Source organism: Procambarus clarkii, chromosome 82 (assembly GCF_040958095.1).
Source record: "Procambarus clarkii isolate CNS0578487 chromosome 82, FALCON_Pclarkii_2.0, whole genome shotgun sequence".
NCBI classification, from domain to species: Eukaryota; Metazoa; Arthropoda; class Malacostraca; order Decapoda; family Cambaridae; genus Procambarus; species Procambarus clarkii.
The window spans coordinates 12,417,685-12,435,638 of NC_091231.1; the positions used below are offsets into that span (position 1 = coordinate 12,417,685).

The window sequence follows — 17,954 nt, forward strand, 5'->3', positions numbered from 1 at the left end:
AGGAGCTGGGATATGAGGACAAGGACCTGGGATATGAGGACAAGGAGCTGGGATATGAGGACAAGGAGCTGGGAGATGGGGGACAAGGAGCTGGGATATGGGGACAAGGAGCTGGGAGATGGGGGACAAGGAGCTGGGATATGGGGACAAGGAGCTGGGAGATGGGGGACAAGGAGCTGGGATATGGGGACAAGGAGCTGGGGTATGGGGACAAGGAGCTGGGATATGAGGACAAGGAGCTGGGAGATGAGGACAAGGAGCTGGGATATGAAGACAAGGGTGAAGGAAAGGTACCCATCCACTTGGAGTATCGGGGAATCGAACGTCGACTTCGCAAGAAGCGGGGCCGTTGTCTTACCACACAAAAAGAATCATAAAAGTTGCCCATGAAAAAATACATTATACACTTCGACTGACTGGCTGACGCAGCGACGGACTCGCATCTTGCAGGGTCTGCGTTCGATCCCCCGATGGCCCAAAGGGTTACTTCACTCCGTCCTCATAGCCCTTACAAGGGCTCAATGGCCCTTATAATTTAATGCTTCCGTCCGATAATTACATAAACATCCTTACAATGGGCAAGTAATTATATATACACATGCAACATTGCACATCAATACACATCACCGCAGATTATTTTGAGCATCGTTAATCACGAGTAAACATCATATACATTATGTAAATTCCTTTTAGGCATTATACTTCAAAAAGCTAACATTATATATCACACTCTCAGCATTATACATCCCCCCTTAGCATTATACATCCCCTCCTCATCATTATACACCCCTCCTGAGCATTATACACCTCCCTCAGCATTATACACCCACCTCAGCATTATACACCCCCTCAGCATTATACACCCCCCTCAGCATTATACACCCCCCTCAGCATTATACACCCCCTCATCATTATGCACCCCCCTCAGCATTATACACCTCCCTCAGCATTATACACCCACCTCAGCATTATACACCCCCTCAGCATTATACACCCCCCTCAGCATTATACACCCTCAGCATTATACACCCCCTCATCATTATACACCCCCCTCATCATTATACACCCCCCTCAGCATTATACACCCCCCCTCATCATTATACACCCCCCTCAGCATTATACACCCCCCTCAGCATTATACACCCCCCTCAGCATTATACACCCCCCTCATCATTATACTCCCCCCTCAGCATTATACACCCCCCTCAGCATTATACACCCCCCTCAGCATTATACACCCCCTCATCATTATACACCCCCCTCAGCATTATACACCCCCTCATCATTATACACCCCCCTCAGCATTATACACCCCCCTCAGCATTATACACCCCCCCCTCATCATTATACACCCCCCTCATCAGTATACACCCCCCTCAGCATTATACACCCCCCTCATCATTATACACCCCCTCATCATTATACACCCCCCTCAGCATTATGCACCCCCCCTCAGCATTATACATCCCCTCCTCAGCATTATACACCCCCCTCAGCATTATACACCCCCCTCAGCATTATACACCCCCTCAGCATTATACACCCCCTCAGCATTATACACCCCCTCAGCATTATACACCCCCTCAGCATTATACACCCCCTCATCATTATACACCCCCTCAGCATTATACAGTGTACACACATGGTATATTATCACAGGCAAGCCGTTTCCAATATATTTTATGGCCAGTTCAGGACACTTTATCAAATCTTGGAATAAAATTAGGAAAATTGAGTTCCGCTGCAGTGAATGGGATGTGAGCTACACTGTGTTTATATCTCTCTCTCGCTCTCTCTAGCTCTCTAGCTCTCTCTCTCTCTAGCTCTCTCTCTCTCTAGCTCTCTCTCTCTCTAGCTCTCTCTCTCTCTAGTTCTCTAGCTATCTCTCTCTAGCTCTCTCTCTCTCTCTCTAGCTCTCTCTCTCTAGCTCTCTAGCTCTCTCTCTCTAGCTCTCTAGCTCTCTCTCTCTAGCTCTCAAGTTCTCTAGCTCTAGCTCTCTAGCTCTCTAGCTCTCTCTCTCTCTAGCTCTCTCTAGCTCTCTAGCTCTCTCTCTCTAGCTCTCTAGCTCTCTCTCTCTAGCTCTCTAGCTCTCTCTCTCTAGCTCTCTAGTTCTCTAGCTCTCTCACTCTAGCTCTCTAGCTCTCTCTCTCTCTAGCTCTCTCTAGCTCTCTAGCTATCTCTCTCTAGCTGTGTCTCTAGCTCTCTCTCTCTCTCTCTCTCTCTCCCTCTCTCTCTCTCTCTCTCTCTCTCTCTCTCTCTCTCTCTCTCTCTCTCTCTCTCTCTCTCTCTCTCTCGTGACATAATGTTGGTTGTGGCACAGCATCTATTACCACCTGTCTGGTGGCACAGAGGCGTCTGTGTGGTGGTGGCACAGAGGCGTCTGTGTGGTGGTGGCACAGAGGCGTCTGTGTGGTGGTGGCACAGAGGCGTCTGTGTGGTGGTGGCACAGAGGCGTCTGTGTGGTGGTGGCACAGAGGCGTCTGTGTGGTGGTGCCCCTGGTGGTGATCTGGTGAAGTGTATAACCAGATGCCAGCCTTCCCCTCCTCTCTCCCACCCACCTCCCCTCACAGGTCAACCATACACGTGTATGGTTGACACTATACATTACCCTGAGGGTGCGAGGGGGGGGGGGAGGGGTTATTCGTCCTGTGGCTGGTGTATGGCGCTGTGTTCAACTCACTGTGAACAGTGTACTGTTGCCTGGTTGCTCGCAGCCAAAGATAGAGTATCACACAATTTGCTTCTGGCCTCAGGCATGATGCCTCGTCCTCTCTCTCTCTCTCCACACACACACACACACACACACACACACACACACACACACACACACACACACACACACACACACAGCGGGACCAGAGAGCCGAAGCTCAACCCCCGCAAGCACAACTATTTACCTAACACCTGCGTTCTCTTCCTGCACGTGTATGTGAGAGTGGGCGTGCATGAGCGGCGCGTGCGTGCATACGCACGTCCACACAACGCATGCAACCGTTTGTTTACAGCGTTAACAGAAGCGGCAACAGAGACACAAACGGCACAAACTCTACCGTTCTCTCTCTCTTCCTCAAGACACTAACACATTGTCTCCATTCCCACTATTACATGTCCTTATTATACTTGTATCCTCTGCTGAGGAAAATGCATTATTTTGCGGTGTTATCTTGAGATGATGATTTGATTTGAGGTTATCTTGAGATGATTTCGGGGCTTTTTAGTGTCCCCGCGGCCCGGTCCTCGACCAGGCCTCCACCCTGTTGGTAACAGTTCTGGCGGCCTGTTGCTCCCTTCACGGTAACACTGTCGAAGGAATTGGCAGCCTGAATATTTTCTTCGGCCGATGGAAATCGCATTATCTTGGTGGGTAAGGGGGCGGAGAGGGAAGCGGTAAGAGGGTGGTTGACACAATGGGGGAGGGGAGGAATAAGGGGGGTAAATGGTGATTCGAGGAGGAAAATATATGCAAATGAGGAATATTTTCTGCTGTGGTGGAGAGGACGGAGCGGGCTAGACATCTCCACTGGCCGATATTCGAAGCCTTTTTGGGGGGGACGATGATTGTCTGCTGGAAGATGTTGAATTAAATGGTCTTAATTGGCTTTATAGACCCTGTTTGGAGATGTAAGGGGAAGAGTGAGGGGAGGAATGAGGGGAAGGAGTGAGGGGGGAAGAGTGAGGGAGAAGAGTAAAGGGAAAAGTGAGGAGAAAGAGTGAGGGGGAGGAGTGAGGGGGAGGAGTGAGGGAAAAGCGTGAGGGGAAAGAGTGAGGGGGAGGAGTGAAGGGGAAGAGTTAGGGGGAGGAGTGATGGGGAGGAGTGAGGGGGAAGAGTGAGGGGAAGCGTGAGGGGGAGGAGTGAGGGGAAAGAGTGAGGGGGAAGAGTGAGGGGGAAGAGTGAGGGGGAAGAGTGAGGGGAAAGAGTCAGGAGGAAGAGTGAGGGGAAAGAGTGAGGGGGAAGAGTGAGGGGAAGCGTGAGGGGGAAGAGTGAGGGGGAAGAGTGAGGAGGAAGAGTGAGGGGGAAGAGTGAGGGGACAAAATACAAAAATATCCAGAGAGAAACAGGAGAAATGAGATAAACATCGCCAGATACATAATAACAGTTAACAACGTTATAACTAAAGTTATCAATAAGAAAGAAGCGAAGATGCTATAGAAAGGGACAAGAAAAGGAAGTGAATGGAAGGAAATATAAGAGAAAACACAACTATAAATAGAAAGAAAGGATTATCCCTGTTATCTTCATCTCCCCCTTAAGCTTCCCTATCCATTCTTCTGATCAAAGTAAAGCTGAAGAGAAAGGGATATAGTGAAGGAGGAAGGAAGACTAGATGATTGGAAGGGGATTAGCAGAGACAATAGAAGGGGGAAGGGACGGTGCCATTAACATGGATGCCACCGTTAGAGGGCCGGAAGCTGCCAGGGAGTGCCAGTTGCATCCTCTACAGATACAAATAGTAAACACACACACATACACACACACACACACACACACACACACACACACACACACACACCCACACACACACACACACACACACACACACACACACACACACACACACACACGCACACACACGCACACACACACATATACACAGTGTACTTGAGAGCGTTGTATCGCATAAATGATTGCCAGCAACGCGTTTTTTTTTCCACGTAGTCTATGAGGCCGAATATCTTACAAGTCGCGATCATGTCCCACCTGAGTCTTCAACCTATTCGATATATCACCCTGCCCGTGTACATGAAAGATATATATATATATATATATATATATATATATATATATATATATATATATATATATATATATATATATATATATATATATATATATATATATATATATACTAATGATACCTGCTGCAAAAACATAGGTCTTGTACATTTTAATGAAACCATTTGACGTTTAAAAAGGACAGGTTTAAAACATAAAAAATACTCAGATATATATACCCAAATCGCTGGCCTCCAACGATACGGATATTCCAGAACAAAAAAAATAAAGTATGCAGCAAGATTGGCAATTTAATGTTGTATTATCTGGGAGCGGCAGTCATTACCTACCGAACAATCATCGTTAGACAACAGTCAAATAATCAACGCATTTTAATCAGTGATGCCCATGTTAAAAGCAAACATTTCAACAAAAGAATTACTTTTTTTGGTTTGCGCTTTTGTCGAAGTAATAATAATAATAACTCATCGCATAGGTTCGAGCCTTCATCAGGGCTCCAGTGGATTTGTTCTCAAATATATCACGTTATTGCAATGTATCTGTATAATAATAATAATAATATTAATATACGTATTATTATACTAATAATAATAATAGAATATCTTCATTGCTATTGGAAATAATAGCAATAAAGATATGGAGTGAAAAATGTAAGATATTTATATAGAGTGCTGAAGGTAGCAACCGCAGTTCTGTCAATATTAAAAACTGGCAGCTGGCTTTATAGATACCTGACAGCTGGCCTGGCTTTATAGAGGCCTGTCAGCTTGCCTGGCTTCATAGATACCTGACAGCTGGCGTGGCTTTATGGAGACCTGACATCTGGCCTGGCTTTATAGAGACCTGACAGATAGCCTGGCTTTATAGAGCCCGGACAACTGGCAGCTGGCTTTATAGACCTGACAGCTGGCGTGGCTTTATGGAGACCTGACAGCTGGCGTGGCTTTATGGAGACCTGACAGCTGGCGTGGCTTTATGGAGACCTGACGGCTGGCGTGGCTTTATAGAGACCTGACAGATGGCGTGGCTTTATAGAGACCTGACAGATGGCGTGGCTTTATAGAGCCCAGACAGCTGGCAGCTGGCTTTATAGAGCCCAGACAACTGGCAGCTGGCTTTATAGACCAGACAGCTGGCCTGGCTTTATACACACCTGACGGCTGGCCTGACTTTATAGAGACCTGACAGATGGCGTGGCTTTATATAGCCCAGACAGCTGGCAGCTGGCTTTATAGAGCCCAGACAACTGGCAGCTGGCTTTATAGACCTGACAGCTGGCCTGGCTTTATACACACCTGACGGCTGGCCTGACTTTATAGAGACCTGACAGCTGGCCTGGCTTTATAGAGACCTGACAGCTGGCCTGGCTTTATAGAGACCTGACAGCTGGCCTGGCTTTATAGAGACCTGACAGATAGCCTGGCTTTATAGAGCCACCTGACAGCTGGCCTGGCTTTATAGAGCCACCTAACAGCTGGCCTGGCTTTATATAGACCTGACAGCTGGCCTGGCTTTATATAGACCTGACAGCTGGCCTGGCTTTATATAGACCTGACGGCTGCCCTGGCTTTATATAGACCTGACGGCTGCCCTGGCTTTATATAGACCTGACAGCTGGCCTGGCTTTATAAACCAACCTGACAGCTGGCCTGGCTTTATAGAGCCACCTAACAGCTGGCCTGGCTTTATAAACCCACCTGACAGCTGGCCTGGCTTTATATCGGGTGGACGTCCTCTAATCTGGGTAACCAGGATGAGCGTAGTCAGTACAATTTTTCATTATTTGTTTTTTTTATCTCTGGGACAAAAATTGGTGGAAAACAGGTGTGGAATGCTTGAGCAAGACCTTGTCTGTGTTTGCTTTTGAATAGAGAAGTTTTTTGTTTTTACTGTTGGTGTATTGACTTTCTCTGACACACGTGTAAGGGGGGGTGGGGGGAGGGAGGGGGGAGGGAGGGAGGGAGGGAGGGGGAGAGGGAGAGAGAGAGAGAGAGAGAGACAGAGAGAGAGGGGGGGGGGGGAGAGAGAGGGGGGGGGGAGATCGTGGGGAAAGGAGCAGAAGTAAGTTGTTTGATTGTTAATGGTCAATGCTCTTGTGTTTTTTAGCCCCTGCCCCCCCCCTTCCCCCCTCCCCCTCTCTTCCTTGGGGGCCCCCCTCTCACTCTCTATTGCCTCTCTCTCTCTCTCTCTCTCTCTCTCTCTCTCTCTCTCTCTCTCTCTCTCTCTCTCTCTCTCTCTCTCTCTCTCTCTCTCTCTCTATCTCTCTCTCTCTCTTCATCTCGCGTCCACAGCATCATTTAAATGCCAAGATGGCGGCGCCTCCTCCACGCTGCAAACGACACCAAAAATTTTGGCCGCGGGAATTGGCTTTTGGGCGGAAAGTGTAATTAAGCTTCAAGCGACTCTATAATTTGGTAGCCGCGCCGGAGTCGCCATATGTATATATGTATATATATATGCATATATACATGTGTATATAAATATGAGTAAAGTAGGTGGTTTGAGAGGAAGGAGAAGGGGGGGAGGGAGGGAGGGAAGAGCCTTTGGAGTTTCAGTAATGGGAACGTCCGGTCTTGTTGGGATGCCCTTTCTTGGAGACTGTTTTGCTTTTGTTTATGCCTTTTCGCTTTTTTGGAGCTTTTGTTTATGTTTTTTCGCCGTTTTTTTAACTTTTGTTTCTGCCTTTTCGCCGTTTTTTTACTTTTGTTTATGCCTTTTCGCCGTTTTTTTACTTGTGTTTATGCCTTTTCGCCGTTTTTTTACTTCTGTTTATGCCTTTTCGCCGTTTTTTTACTTTTGTTTATGCCTTTTCGCCGTTTTTTTACTTTTGTTTATGCCTTTTCGCCGTTTTTTTTTCTTTTGTTTATGCCTTTTCGTCGTTTTTTTACTTTTGTTTATGCCTTTTCGCCGTTTTTTTACTTTTGTTTATGCCTTTTCGCCGTTTTTTTACTTTTGTTTATGCCTTTTCGCCGTTTTTTTACTTTTGTTTATGCCTTTTCGCCGTTTTTTTTACTTTTGTTTATGCCTTTTCGTCGTTTTTTTACTTTTGTTTATGCCTTTTCGCCGTTTTTTTACTTTTGTTTATGCCTTTTCGCCGTTTTTTTACTTTTGTTTATGCCTTTTCGCCGTTTTTTTACTTTTGTTTATGCCTTTTCGCCGTTTTTTTACTTTTGTTTATGCCTTTTCGCCGTTTTTTTACTTTTGTTTATGCCTTTTCGCCGTTTTTTTTACTTTTGTTTATGCCTTTTTTAAGTCTTTTCGTTTATTTTTAGTTTATTGTTATTTTTGTTTTTTACAACGTAATTGTCAACGTATTTTTAGTTATCATAATTTTGTAACTGTTTTGACAACGACAACTTTTCAATCATGGAACGCTGCTGGTGTTTCTCTATGGCCACAGAGGCCCATCCCCTCCGGTTTGGTTCTCTAGCTCCCTCTGGTCTCTCGCTAAACTGTCGGACTCCAGAATACTACGATCGTAAACTGGACATTCAATCATGGCGCCATCGCCTTAAGGTGGTTCCCAGTCCCCCCCTCCCCCCCTTCAATCAGCCGTATTCTCAAACGCGACTCACATAAGCCGCGGGTCTCAACAGATTCATTTATCAAGCTAAGCCTTTCTAGTCACCCTTTTTTTTAAATTATGTTTAGGTCTCATTTGATTCCAGGCCTTTATCCACAAGAAAAATTCAGGGCTTTATCCATAAAAAGATTCCAGGGCTTTATCCACAAAAAGATTTCAGGACTTTATCCACAAACAAATTTGTAAATCGTTACACATTTGAGTTGGACTGAACAGATGTTCAGCTGTTCAAACCAATCTTAAATGCATTAGAAATGTTGAAGTGATGTAATGTGATGGAATGAGCGTTCAATCCCATGAAATTGCATTCATATTTTCTCATAGACACATGCCATTATTGTTATTTCAATGAAGGATTAAACAAAAATAGTTTTTTGGGGGGCGAGGAGGGGGTTGGGGGGGGGGGCGAGGTAGGGTTGTAGGAGAAAGAGAAGTGAGAGTGGAGAAGTGTGAGGGAGAGCGAGGAGATGAGGAAGAGGAAATACATAAATTTTGAGAATGAGTGCATATCAAAATGAGCGAGTGAAAGCCGGAGATAGAGAATAGGCTGACACAAATAAGTAGACACAGGCAGGCAGGCAGGCAGGGAGGCAGGCAGGCAGGCAAGCATACGTCAGCAGGCAGGAAAGCAAACACAGCCAAGAAAGACGACACAAGCACAGTCGTTTGGAAAGCGAAGCGACACACACCCACACATACAATGTTCTACCTGAACAAAATATGTCTACACACTTCATATTGAATATACCCCAACATATCCCAGCTACCTTCATCCCCTACGGTCATAACACTTCCGGTGCCTAGACTACGCTTGACCAATCCTGTCCCATCCACCCGTTTTGTTCAATAAACTTTTAATGTTTTTTTTCTGGCGCTGATTGGTACTACTAGAGTGATTGTGCCTCTGACAATCCTTCAAGTGTCCTGTGACGGACACACAATTCATCCCAAGTGCTTCCCGACGTTTTTAATATCCAAGATGATGATTTACAATCGGGTTGAGGTGAAAAGGAACAAGGAACTGTATTGAGATGCTAGCCAAAGACCAATGTGGATGGAGGACGGTGTGGAAGGAAGAAGAAGAAGAAATTTAATGTGGAAGAGAGAAAGGAATTAGCCGAAAGTATGCTGAAAAAACCAAGCAAGAAGAGAAAGCTCCACTCCACTGAGAGAGAGGGTGGTAGGTCAGCCTCTGGTAGGGAAGGTCGTTCTGTCCACCACGAAAAAACTTTTTATCTACGATGTTAAGGGGAAATGATTGCATTCTCCAACGATTCGATACAGACGAACATATAAGATGTTTAACAGCATCATCAGCTATACAGGATGGTGAAGAGAAGCCATCATCTTCGCTGCAGACTTAAAAGTTAGCAACTGCCATTGCTGACGACATCAGGAGACGCCTGGACGGACGCAACCTTCCAGCTAATGAATCAAGGAAACACTCCCCAAGTTAGCGCTTGAGTCCAACTACTTCTGATTAGCAGAAATTTGCGATTGCCGGAGCTGGGAGGTAAACATGCCAGCTGCTGCTGCTGCTGCTGCTGCTGCTGCTGCTGCTGCTGCTGCTGCTGCTGCTGCTGCTGCTTGGCGGGTTTCAAAAGCGATAAATTTACCCTCGTGTGACATCCACATTTCTGATGTGAATTGTCGAAGAAAAATAATTATATTACAACGCAATTAAATAAGATATTGTGTGGCAGAAGATAGATTTAGTAGCAGACACTGATGGAGTAGAAGAGTCAGATGGAGAAGAGATTGTATACTGGTGGTATTGTATAATATCCACTGTATAATATTCAGTGAGTGAATTGTATAATATGCTGTGAGTGCAGCATATAATAGTCAGTGAGAGTATTGTATAATATCCTGTGAGTGCAGTGTATAATATTCATTGAGTGTATTGTATAATCCTTAGATTGTAAGAATTCTCTTACCGGTGGAGGGCATTTACTGTAATAGGAAATTGCTATTACATTTATCATTTTTTTACTTTCGATATTAATATCTCCTACAGGATGGTGTTAAAAAAAATAGGTTATGGATTTTATCACTAGTAAAAGACTGGCGGTGATGGTGAGAGCCTGTTCGAGCAGGCTGTTATAGTCTACCTGAAGTATTCCTCACTCAAGAGATGAAGGCACCAGTTGACTTGACAGCATCCTTCCTGAAATCTATATAAGAAGGAAGCCACTGTGGCTCATCTTGATGAGTTGAAGCACCTGATGAATGGGGGGGAAACTGTATAACATTTAAATTCCAACTAATGGAATGGCCTGCAAGAATCATCAATGTAATTTCCATTAGAAATTTTCCCCTAACTTTTTTTTTTTTGCCCCTTCATGCCAGTGTTAGGGCGGAGGAAGAGGGTATCAACCTTGGAACTGAGGTATGATGACTGGTTGATATGATCATGTTAAGGACATCCAAAATACCTTGTCTTTTGGCATAACCTCTGGGGAGATGCTGGATGTCCCAGTGATGGCTGGCCACACCAGATCAGACCTCATAAAATCATTAAGAGGCGTAGGAAATAGTAAGTGTGTGGTCTGGTAATTCCAGCGCCATTTATGAGTCTGCACTCCAACCCCCCTAATATTGGACGCTACGTAGACAACGCCATCTATTGGTGGTGGCGTGACTACGGCAAATGGCTCTGGTGTCCTGCCTTGGCTAGACAGAGAGGCCGTTGTGGTGACCTCTGGTGAGGTGGTGGGTCAAGAGCAGCGCCAACTAGGTGGTGCTACGTGCATAATGTCAACTCCCCAGTGAGTGTTACCTCCTGGTTTCCCCCAGAGTACCGTCCTGTTAACTGATAGACTGAGACGTTTCATGTCCACAGAGGTGACGTGTGGAAGCAGTTGTACTGAGGAGGGCAGTTTACCTTGGGCAGTCCACGTTCTCTAAACTTGGTCCTGGAAGATGACTAAGTAAGTCGCCGCCGATCTGAAGCGGTTAGTTAGCTGCAGATTACGTAGTTGTTGGAGGAGATCGGCGTACCCCGGGACTTGCTTAAGAGAGAAATGGACGACAGTGAAGTGCCTGCTGTGAAGAGCTGCTAGCCCGGTCACTAGAGGCTTCTGTCAGTAGTTCGCTACCCCTGTAGTCGTTGTTTTGTGACCCCGATCAGCGTGTGGCTGAAGTCTTCTGCCAGCGTGTGACTGGAGAGCGATAGTGGGGTATAGGCACCTAGTGATACTGTGTCGGTGGCCTGGCCCACGTAAAAGGTGAACTCGCCAGTGTTTCCCAATATGAGTGGACGAGGTACTGGGTAGTGGAAACACTGGGGCTGTCTAACACTGCATGTGAGCGCCAGGTGTCGTGAGTGAAAGCGACATCAATGCACATTAGTGTAGTTATAACCTATTTATTATAATTTAAGGGTTTAAGTGTATATATATATTGGTAAAGGGAATAGTGTTTTGTTCGTCTCCCCTACCCCCTTTCTCTCTATTGTACTCTCTAGCCAATTCTTGAAAACGTACTACCAACTTGGGGTCGAATACACTTAGAGGTTTACATATCAAGAACCTGGTTACTGGTCCATAGTGACCTTAACAGATGATATTGATTCCGACGTTACTACAGGTTTCTGTGAGACGTATACCCCCTTCCTCCCCCCCTTCCTTGGCCCCTAATGTTAAACACCTAGGACCAGATTCACGAAGCAGTTACACAAGTAATTACGAACGTGTACATCTTTCCTCAATCTCTGACGGCTTTGGTTACATTTATTAAACAGTTTACAAGCATGAAAACTTGCCAATCAACTGTTGTTATTGTTATAAACAGCCTCGTGGTGCTTCGGGGCTCATTAACTGTTTAGTAATTGTAAACAAAGTCGCCAAAGATTGAGAAAAGATGTACAGGTTCGTAAGTACTTGCGTAACTGCTTTGTGAATTCTGGCCCCTACCCACTACAACCCCCCCCCCCATCTCCTATAATGACTGAGAAATGAGTGAGGAAGCCAAACAATGTTAGTTATCACAGCCCCTTTTAACATCTACACTGGCACTCTTACACTTGAAAACTGGAAACTGTGTCTGTCCTGTAGACTCTAGTGTGGAACATCACCATTTGCTTTAAGTAATTCTGCATTTCTTTCCGTTCCACTGAAGTGCTGAGCATCTGACGTACCGTGATCTATCTTGAGGTTATCTTGAGATGATTTCGGGGCTTTAGTGTCCCCGCGGCCCGGTCCTCGACCAGGCCTCCATCCCCAGGAAGCAGCCCGTGACAGCTGACTAACTCCCAGGTACCTATTTGCTGCTAGGTAACAGGGGCATTCAGGGTGAAAGAAAGTTTGCCCATTTGTTTCTGCCTCGTGCGGGAATCGAACCCGCGCCACAGAATCACGAGTCCTGCGCGCTATCCACCAGGCTACGAGGACCCGAGTCCTCGTAGCCACAGTCTTTGCCCTAAATCACTATTAAACAAAGTACTTGACTATAAACTAGTTTCCTTTCCTGCTGACGAAGTAGGCATCTATATGCATCCTATATCACATCCTATATGCACACAACGCTGGATACTCTATACAGAACGCTATTTAGTTCGTGACACACGGCAGTCGACAAAGGTTGAACACACCACCACACATTTTAGAGAATTGCTAAATAGAACCGTATGCCCTGTAATAGATAGATATCTACACCTGTTTATCAACTAAGCCAAGTATCTGTGAGATCGAAATCTTCTCAAAATCTTTCCCAAAAAATGGGATAAATTAAGGTGCTGTTTTTAGGCCTTAAATATTTGCTGTCCATTTTGTTTCCTCGTTGAAAGACAAGAATAGATTAAAAAAAGAAAGAAAGACAAGAAAGACGTTGAAAGAAAGAAAGAATAGCCAACACAACTTGCTGTCGTATAGACAGGACTATATATCGGCGTATAGTATATCGGGAGAAAGCACTAAGCCATTACGAATGTACAGCACTGGAAACGGATATGAGGATAAGGATTTGGGATAGGAGGTAGGGAGGAAAGGAATGGTGGACTTGGACAGTCGGGGATTGAACGGCGACCTGCAAGAAGCGAAACCGTCGCTCTACCGTCCAGTCAAAGTAGTTTGGCCCTAAGGCTATTATTTTTTAATTTTTTTTAGCTAAGTAATGGGAGTATAAATTCAGTTTTTCGACGTATTAAGGATAAATATTGTCGGGTGGAAATGTTAATAATATAGAAAATACGGATTCTGAATCAATTTTTTTGTATTGTGTGAAAATTTTATTTGGCGATATAAAATTTTCGCCGAAAGCTCCGAGTAAGTGTAACTTGGAGTCGAAACTTGACTGAGAAGTGAATTTTTTTCTAGCGTGAAAAGCTAACATCAGCGCCTCCAAAGTTTCCTGATAAATTATCAACATGTTAAAAATATTCCAGCAAAGGATCGCATTTAATGAACGAGAATTTTACATATATTTTTTTTTATTTTTTATGGAGAGTAAAAAATTAATTTTACAAGTTTTCGCTGTTGTTGAAGAGTTTTTTTTTTTTAAGAGTTGGCGAACTCTCTCTTGAGAGGCGCGACGTAGAGAAGGCTAACCAAAAGTGCTATGATCAAAGACAAGAGCTGGGGAACAATTTTGAGTAACTGCCAAGTTGGCGACGCTTCGGCCAGATACGTGGGGGCAAGTTTACATCTCTCCAAGCACGGGAGGCTAAGTTTATGTACCCGAGGCCGGGCCCCAAGCTTAATAGCTTGGTCTAAGTTTTTTCTCCCGAGATTTTTAGATGTGGGGGCAATTGTTTAGTGGGTAAGGGGGGTATAGGGCTGTAGTGCCAGGGATGATACCTGGTTGATACCTGGTTGATGGGGTTCTGGGAGTTCTTCTACTCCCCCAAGCCCGGCCCGAGGCCAGGCTTGACTTGTGAGAGTTTGGTCCACTAGATGTGGGCTTATATGAGATGAGATGTGGGCTTATATCAAGAAACATTTAGATAAGTTCTTGCAAGAAGTGCCGGACCAACCGAGTTGTAGTGGATATATGTGGGCCTGCGGGCCTCTCCAAGCAACAGCCTGTTGGACCCGCTGTCTGCTGACGATGGAAGACCCGCTGTGTGCTGACGATAGGAGACCCGCTGTCTGCTGACGATGGGAGACCCGCTGTCTGCTGACGATGGAAGACCCGCTGTGTGCTGACGATGGGAGACCCGCTGTCTGCTGACGATGGGAGACCCGCTGTCTGCTGACGATGGGAGTCCCGCTGTCTGCTGACGATGGGAGACCCGCTGTCTGCTGACGATGGGAGACCCGCTGTCTGCTGACGATGGAAGACCCGCTGTCTGCTGACGATGGAAGACCCGCTGTCTGCTGACGATGGAAGACCCGCTGTCTGCTGACGATGGAAGACCCGCTGTCTGCTGACGATGGGAGACCCGCTGTCTGCTGACGATGGGAGACCCGCTGTCTGCTGACGATGGGAGACCCGCTGTCTGCTGACGATGGGAGACCCGCTGTCTGCTGACGATGGGAGACCCGCTGTCTGCTGACGATGGAAGACCCGCTGTCTGCTGGCGATGGAAGACCCGCTGTCTGCTGACGATGGAAGACCCGCTGTCTGCTGACGATGGAAGACCCGCTGTCTGCTGACGATGGAAGACCCGCTGTCTGCTGACGATGGGAGACCCGCTGTCTGCTGACGATGGAAGACCCGCTGTCTGCTGACGATGGGAGACCCGCTGTCTGCTGACGATGGAAGACCCGCTGTCTGCTGACGATGGAAGACCCGCCGTCTGCTGACGATGGAAGACCCGCCGTCTGCTGACGATGGAAGACCCGCTGTCTGCTGACGATGGAAGACCCGCTGTCTGCTGACGATGGAAGACCCGCTGTCTGCTGACGATGGAAGACCCGCTGTCTGCTGACGATGGAAGACCCGCCGTCTGCTGACGATGGAAGACCCGCTGTGTGCTGACGATGGGAGACCCGCTGTCTGCTGACGATGGGAGACCCGCTGTCTGCTGACGATGGGAGACCCGCCGTCTGCTGACGATGGGAGACCCGCTGTGTGCTGACGATGGAGACCCGCTGTCTGCTGACGATGGGAGACCCGCTGTCTGCTGACGATGGGAGACCCGCTGTCTGCTGACGATGGGAGACCCGCTGTCTGCTGACGATGGGAGACCCGCTGTCTGCTGACGATGGGAGACCCGCTGTCTGCTGCCGATGAAAGACCCGCTGTCTGCTCGGAGTTTACACAAGGAATGTCTCTGATAAAGCCTTTGTGATATCCATATGCAGCATTATACATGGGGTGGGTGTGTTGAATATAAACTAACTCAATTATACTAGTGCTTGTCCGCCTTTAATAAGAACATAAGAATGTAGGTCACTGCAAAAGTTCTATTGGCCCATACGAGGCAGCTCCTAATTTACATCTCGCCCAATCTCATTCATATACATGTCTAACCTACGCTTGAAACAACCAAGGGTTCCTGCTTCTATTATATTACGCGGTAATTGGTTTCTCAAATCAACAACCCTGTTACCGAACCAGTGTAAAAAAGACTTAAAAGAAAGAAAGAAAAAATAAGACTGGTGAAACCCGTAAGACTTTTATCGAGACATGAGCCGTTTCATGAGTGACTCCTTTGAGAAGACCGGAGTTCTCATCACTGTACATAGTAATAGGTATGAGTGTTGCTCGAATGTCTGTGACGGGTGAGTTAGGACGTCTGTGACGGGTGAGTTAGGAAGTCTGTGACGGGTGAATTAGGACGTCTGTGACGGGTGAATTAGGACGTCTGTGACGGGTGAATTAGGATGTCTGTGACGGGTGAATTAGGATGTCTGTGACGGGTGAGTTAGGACGTCTGTGACGGGTGAGTTAGGACGTCTGTGACGGGTGAATTAGGACGTCTGTGACGGGTGAGTTAGGACGTCTGTGACGGGTGAATTAGGATGTCTGTGACGGGTGAGTTAGGACGTCAGTGACGGGTGAGTTAGGACGTCTGTGACGGGTGAATTAGGACGTCTGTGACGGGTGAGTTAGGACGTCTGTGACGGGTGAATTAGGATGTCTGTGACGGGTGAGTTAGGACGTCTGTGACGGGTGAATTAGGACGTCTGTGACGGGTGAGTCAGGACGTCTGTGACGGGTGAATTAGGATGTCTGTGACGGGTGAATTAGGATGTCTGTGACGGGTGAATTAGGACGTTTGTGACGGATGAATTAGAATGTCTGTGACGGGTGAATTAGGATGTCTGTGACGGGTGAGTTAGGACGTCTGTGACGGGTGAGTTAGGACGTCTGTGACGGGTGAATTAGGATGTCTGTGACGGGTGAGTTTCTCAAACGGCTACATAACCTGAGCGTATGGCTGGTGTCTTATTGGTGTGGATGGTTCCTAAAGGCAGAGTATACCATTGTTGTTGCTAGTATACTCCTTGAATAGACGGGTTGGACGGGTACTCACCCCCCGTGGTTGCAGGACGGGCTGGACGGGTACTCACCCCCCGTGGTTGCTGGACGGGCTGGACGGGTACTCACCCCCCGTGGTTGCTGGACGGGTACTCACCCCCCGTGGTTGCTGGACGGGTACTCACCCCCCGTGGTTGCTGGACGGGTACTCACCACCCGTGGTTGCTGGACGGGCTGGACGGGTACTCACCCCCCGTGGTTGCTGGACGGGCTGGACGGGTACTCACCCCCGTGGTTGCTGGACGGGCTGGACGGGTACTCACCCCCCGTGGTTGCTGGACGGGCTGGACGGGTACTCACCCCCGTGGTTGCTGGACGGGCTGGACGGGTACTCACCCCCGTGGTTGCTGGACGGGCTGGACGGGTACTCACCCCCCGTGGTTGCTGGACGGGCTGGACGGGTACTCACCCCCGTGGTTGCTGGACGGGCTGGACGGGTACTCACCCCCGTGGTTGCTGGACGGGCTGGACGGGTACTCACCCCCGTGGTTGCTGGACGGGCTGGACGGGTACTCACCCCCGTGGTCGGACGGGTAGATGTGGTAGGCGTGGTCGCGGACCCAGGCGGTGACGGAGACCAGGTCTCTGACGAAGGACGGCACCACACAGCGGAGCACGGCGGTGTTCCCTCGGATGACGTACTCGTCGTACACCCGTACCTCGAACTCCTGCACCACCACTGTTGGGGGAGAGAGAGAGAGAGGCAGTGTTACTCCACCAGTGTTGGGGGAGAAAGAGAGAGGCAGTGTTACTCCACCAGTGTTGGGGGAGGGAGAGAGAGGCAGTGTTACTCCACCAGTGTTGGGGGAGAGAGAGGCAGTGTTACTCCACCAGTGTTGGGGGAGAGAGAGGCAGTATTACTCCACCAGTGTTGGGGGAGAGAGAGAGAGGCAGTGTTACTCCACCAGTGTTGGGGGAGGGAGAGAGAGGCAGTGTTACTCCACCAGTGTTGGGGGAGAGAGAGAGAGGCAGTGTTACTCCACCAGTGTTGGGGGAGGGAGAGAGAGGCAGTGTTACTCCACCAGTGTTGGGGGAGAGAGAGGCAGTGTTACTCCACCAGTGTTGGGGGAGAGAGAGGCAGTATTACTCCACCAGTGTTGGGGGAGAGAGAGAGAGGCAGTGTTACTCCACCAGTGTTGGGGGAGAGAGAGAGAGGCAGTGTTACTCCACCAGTGTTGGGGGAGGGAGAGAGAGGCAGTGTTACTCCACCA

The 17,954-nt window shown here is 47.7% G+C and overlaps 1 protein-coding gene across 1 annotated transcript in view; it reads right to left on the bottom strand.

The window, feature by feature from the left end:
• The window catches only part of LOC123764210 (cell adhesion molecule Dscam2), a 343,666-nt gene extending 326,195 nt beyond the window's left edge, over positions 1–17,471 (bottom strand). The window contains exon 1 of the mRNA XM_069316113.1: positions 17,261–17,471. The gene's annotated coding sequence lies outside the window, so the exon portion shown is untranslated. The remainder of the gene's footprint in view (positions 1–17,260) is intronic.
• Positions 17,472–17,954: the final 483 nt, after the last annotated feature.